The sequence below is a fragment of the Athene cunicularia genome (assembly GCF_003259725.1).
Source record: "Athene cunicularia isolate RWA chromosome 1 unlocalized genomic scaffold, athCun1 chr1_part2, whole genome shotgun sequence".
NCBI classification, from domain to species: Eukaryota; Metazoa; Chordata; class Aves; order Strigiformes; family Strigidae; genus Athene; species Athene cunicularia.
This window is the reverse complement of record NW_020799092.1, coordinates 3,689,133-3,694,783: the sequence shown is the minus strand read 5'-3', so window position 1 is coordinate 3,694,783 and position 5,651 is coordinate 3,689,133.

Below are 5,651 nucleotides of genomic sequence, written 5' to 3'. Positions count from 1 at the left end.
CTGCCCGGCCCTGTCCCCGCCGCCGCTCTCCGGCCCCCCCTTGGCTTCTTAGGAGGGCGGGAGCTGGGGGTTGCAGCCCCGCGCTGGTTTAGCTCCCGAGGGGGGTTGGGGCTGTTGCTGGCTGGGGAAGAGGGAGTGTGCTGGGCTTGGGGAGCCTTCGCCGCCGGGGTCAGGGGAGCGCTGAGGGTGCTGAGGGTGCTGGCAGCTCACGGCCGGCCCTGGAGGGAGCCACGTGCCGAGCTGGGGTGGCGGTGGGGCGCTGGGAGCAGCCTGGGGGGGCTCGGAGGCGCTTGTCCTGCCGTCAAGGTGTTCTCCACAGCATCGGGCAGTGAGATGCTTGTTTTAAAGTGAAACCTGCGAATTATGCAGTGTCTCAGATGGGTCTGTAGGGACGCAGCCGCACGGGTCCAGGGAGCGAGTAACTCGGTCTTCACGCCACTTCGTTCTTCACATAAAGCACTGGAGAAGCGGCGCGCAGGGTGTTACACTTAGCCTTAGCTGGAAAAGCGAGCTGCCTGCCAGAATCGAAGGTGTTAGAGGGAAACGGGGTAACCGTGAACCAGGAGTGTACATGCCCATTGGGGTTGTCCTGGAAAAGCAGAGGAACTCGCCATCCTCCAGAGCCGGCACAGTCATCACGCAGCCTCACACCTGCCTTTTCTCAGAAGATCAGTGCTGGGTGCCCACGAAAAGCCTCCTCGGCAAAGGTTATCGCTGAAACATGCAATCTGAGTCATGGTGCTCGCAGCCATGTAAGATCTGCTACTCACTTTTTCCCACAAACGCACATGCTCTTACTGAGAATTTTGGAATAGTTACCACCAAAAACCTCAGCTTGTGCTACCCTTATTTTTTTTTTTTTTTTTTCTTTTTAAAAAAATTAGTTTAAGAGTGTCTTCCTTCCTGCTCAGTAAAAGCTTGGAAACAGGATCTGGATGAACCCTGGAGGTAACTGAGAGGAGCTCAAGAATGTTAAATTAATATCCCTGGCTTCTTTCTTCCCCAGCATGGGTGAAGGAGGGGGATGTGGCTTGACCATTGTTCTGGAAAGTTGAGGGTAAAGAGTATTGTTGGCAAGCTACTATTTAGGACTATGTGGTCCAGACAGTGTCGTTTGCTAGTTCTAGTTCTTGCAGCTCTCAGAGAACTTAAATGAAAAACCCACTCACGTGCTGACCATCCTCAACTCTGTAAAATGGGGTGGGATCAGAAATAACTACAGTCTCCTGATGTTTCATTCTCTATTGACTGTGGCCTTAAGAGGGTATGCAGGCATATCTTCTTCAAACAATTGTGACTGCAGTTCAGATGCTGTGTGAACGTCAAATAGCCCATTCAGTAACAGCAGGGCTATGGTCATGTGCTTAAAAATTATGCACATGCACAGAAGTTTGTGGGACTGAGGCTCTATTATCACATAATGTTGGTCTTGGTTGAATCAAGTTACAACGAGATGTGGCCAGTCGCTGCAGATGAAGCCAAGCTTTGTTTCTGTGTTCGTGAGTGATTCTGCTGGGTATGTGATTTAAAACATAGTTGTTGAAATACAGATTCTTGTCCCCTCCAGAGTGGAAGGCTCTTGGGCACAAACCCGTGGGATTACTGGGATACCAACCTCTCACAGTCTCATCTTTTCCTGAGCTAGACTGGGATCTGGGCCTTTGTTATTTCTGTGCTCCTTGTCGCTTATGTTGTATGTCTTTCAGAACCTGGCTTGCTTATCACTTACTTAAATGTAGTGGGGTTGAGAGGCATCACAAAGGCTTTTGTTTAAGATTGCATCAGATGGTAAAGGAAAACTGTGCTGGGGCCCCTAAAAGCAGGCATAGAGGAGCATAGGAAAAGGCTGGAGCTTTTGCAGATCTTCCCAGGTGTGTGTCCATGCCCCTGCTGTGCCTGCTTGGAGAGGGACAAATTCAGTTTCCAGATGACAGCTTCAAACTTGGAGCCAGTGCCTCTCACCATCAATCCAACTGGGATTTCTGTGAAGTCGGTGGTCGGTTTGTGCAAGGGTAGAGCAGGAAGGAATTGGGTGGTGTAAATTCTTAATTGCTGTCACTAATATTGTGGTTGCATTGCTGAGAAACAAAGGAGAAAATGTACTTTCGGAGCTGTGTTTCTTCCCTTGCTCCTCTTTCCATCCCTGATGAGGTTTCACTCTTTCCTCCGAGTCTTTCCCTGAAGCTCCTTGCCACTCCCATCTCCCCCTACCACTCACAGGCTTCTTTCTCCTGATTTCTCCTACCTTAGTTTGGTCAACAATAAACAGATAGTGCCAATACTTAAATATTACATCACTGGGGTCAGGTTGATGCTGTAGTTAGATTAATAAAAGCTGTGAGGAGGTGGTGTGTTCTCAAGCTGTTATTCCAGGCTGCTATAGACCTCCACTGGTGGTGCTTGCAGAAAGCTCACAAGGCAGGAGAGGTGGGCAGCTGCATCTCTTTTTGTAAATGAAAATGCGGATGGTACAAGAGCTGCATATGCCAGGGATGGTAGCTTTTTACAGAGTAAAGGTATTAAGTGTGTGTTTCATTAGGAGGCATTGTATATTTATTTTAAATAATGCAACAAAATGTTTCATTAATTAGATCCTTGATTACATGTAAGTAGAGGCAGAAGGTGGGCATGATATCAATTTAGTCCCTTCTATCCTGTTAGTCTGCTTCATTACTGCCTGCTCTTCTGGTTTGCATTTGTGCATATCCTGCAGCCTTCTGCCTCAGTAAGGTATTTATTAACTCACCATATTGCTGAAATCCATCTCAGACCCTTTAATTAAAAAAAAAAAAAAAAAAGCGCAGCGCTGTTTGATGTAGCAGGATTTGGTGGCTTTGTGTTAGTGAGTGGTCAAAATGACTTGAGTAAAACCCATTTCCAGCCCCCCACCCCCAACCAACCAGCTGCAAGATTTCAAGTTAAGATTTAGAAGTGAGAGGTGAAGAAAGTCCTACTTTTTAAACTTCAGGGAATCTCTGCTTCTGTTCGATAGGTATTTAATAGTATTAAATGTTAATTCAGTTTTAGTAAAATCGCTAAATGCTGGGTTTGTGTTGTCTTTGGAGACTTTAGAGCTGCCCCCTTATTTTCATCCTCTTCAGTGGAGGAATGAAAAGGCCTGTGTGCACTTCACAGGAAATGAGTGTCTGATACAGGCTTGCAAACTGCACATTTCCAAGAACTGCTCTCAAGGTATTTTGATAATGCGCATTCTCTCTGCCTTCTCCCTTCCTGCTCCCCTGCTCTTTCTGTGCCTCTGCTTGTTCGCAAACACATGCAAAGGATGAGGGAAAGAATTGAACGGTGCCAGTATTAAGTTTGCAAATAGGCTGCTTTAGCTTTACATCGGCTCTTTGGGAGCTGTGGCTGGCAAAATCGGGTTAAGCTGTCAGCATTCAGTTGCCCTTGTCTAAGCAGAGAGTTTTTGTCCTCCCACTCATCCCCTGCAAATACTGAAGAGAAATTTTGTCTTCAGATTGTGACTTGTGCAACAGGGTTTTTTTCTGTATGTGTGATTCTGCAGTTCAGAAACAGTTTGGATCTACTTTCATACTTCCTCAGTAGCAAAGTTTATTTGGAAACTTAACGCTAAGGCTGTCAGGGAAGAAAATAAGTGTGACTGTTAGCTGTTGGAAAATGTCAGCAATCTCTGTTCCTGCAATCTGAACTGCATAGCTGGGCTTTGCCCAGTTTGCTGAAGGTGCCACACTGAAGATAAGGGGGTTCGGCATAGGTTTGCCTTGGTTGACATGCTTGTGGTGATGTGCACAGATGTCCGCAGGAATGATTTAATTATGCTTTTTGACAGACTGGCAGTGTTATTCTTAATCAATGTTGTTCTTCATGCATATTTGAGTTCTTCCTTGAGAGATTTTGGGATGTGGAGGGAGGGAAGCCAGAGCTGGAGGATTTGCCAATCCTTCCTGCTAGAAGTTGTTTGTCCTCCAAGGCCTGGCTAAGTGACACCAGTGGACCAAGAGCCCCACTCAAGGTGATGTTGAGACAGAGGGAATGTTTCTTTCTAATCTCATTGCCACAGCCATTTCTGATTCAGAGCTGCTTTAGCAGTAATCACTGAAATAGCCCATTTGTGTAGGATGCACACCAATATTTAAGTCATCCCATAAATACAAGAGGTGCTGTTCTTTTTAGTCATTTAAAAAATGAGGAAAAAACAGGCTGAGCTGCTTTAACTATTTTGCAGCAGATCTGTAGTTGATTCCTAGTAGTGACTTCATAAACCTTTGTTTACTTCTTCAGTTTTTGCATGACTAAAGGACATTCGTGACTTGTGCTGGGATCCCCTTAGTGTTATGTAAAGTTTAAATGATTAAGAGATGGCTTAAAAAGCTGATGCTTAAAAACCCCAGCCCTTTGCTGCTGGATCCCTCTGCCTAAGATCTACTAAAGCATAGGATGGTGAGTACCACAGAGAGAAAGCCAAGATATTTGAGAAAGAAGATAAATGAGACTCCTCAGATCAACTCTCTCACTTTCCCCAGCAGCAGTGTTTTAATGCCTGTGTGACTGGAGTTTTTCTTTTTATGAGTTTTAAAATTAGTTACTTTTCAATCTCGGTCACCTTTGAACTTCCTCTCTTCTAGTTTTATGAAAGAGCATAAAAAGAACAGCCTGATTGTGCTGTATCTTTCTCTTGCATCCCCTTGTATATATCGACTCTCTAAACTGAGCATGAAGTTTCTCCAGTCTCCTTCTGTCTGAACACTTACATGTGACTTCTTATCACCCATCTTTAGGCCCATCCCCTTTGTTTCAGCTCTGTCTTGTTTTATTTAAGGTGACTGGAACTGTTCATACTATCTCAGGTGGTGACATTACTGTTACGTTCCCACTGATCCATTTTGCAACCTCATGCTGGTGTTTGCGTCTTGTATTTTAATGACTGCTTTTGCATTCGGAGCTAGAGCATTCCTTAATGAACTCTCAGCACAGTTACTCGGTTCTTTTGTCAGCTGTGCTGCTTAATTTATCACTCTTTGAAATATAGACCCAGTTTGTTTTCCTACAAGTCTGCATCCACTTGCATTTGTCAGGACAGTCTCACCTGACCTCCTGATGCTTGCCAGCTTGCTGAATTTTGGTCTGACGTCTGTGGCCTGCAGAGAGTGATTTTGTCACCGGTCATGCCCGGGAGGTTGATGGAGGGGACTCTCCACTTTTCCATCTGGCTGCCTAGATTTAAGTACCTTGAGGCTTAAGCTGCCTGCTAGGAGGGCAGGGTTAAACCTCTGATGTCTGAGCTCCTGTGGGCAATGGCAGCTTGCAGACCACAGGGGAAGATTTCTAGAAAGGGACCTGGGTCAATGTATGTGTTTGCATGAGCAGAGGCAAGGGAGTCGCTCGCACCTGAGCTGGGGGAGGCTTTTGAGCAGCTCTGCAAAGTCGTCTGAGTTGATCCAGGGGGAAGATGCAGCAACTGGGAGGGTGGCAGAGAGGTGATTGGATGTGCAGGGGCTGAAATGCCTTGGTTTCCTTAGGACACCCCTTTTCCACCTCTCGTCGCCCCTGGGTGTGACTGCTCCTTCTGTCCATCTGCTTTACAGGTCCTGGGGTGCTGATGGCTCTTTACCTTGTGCACCGTGTCTCACTTTTTGACTGACTGCTTGCATGGAGGCTTTGGGGAAGTGCAA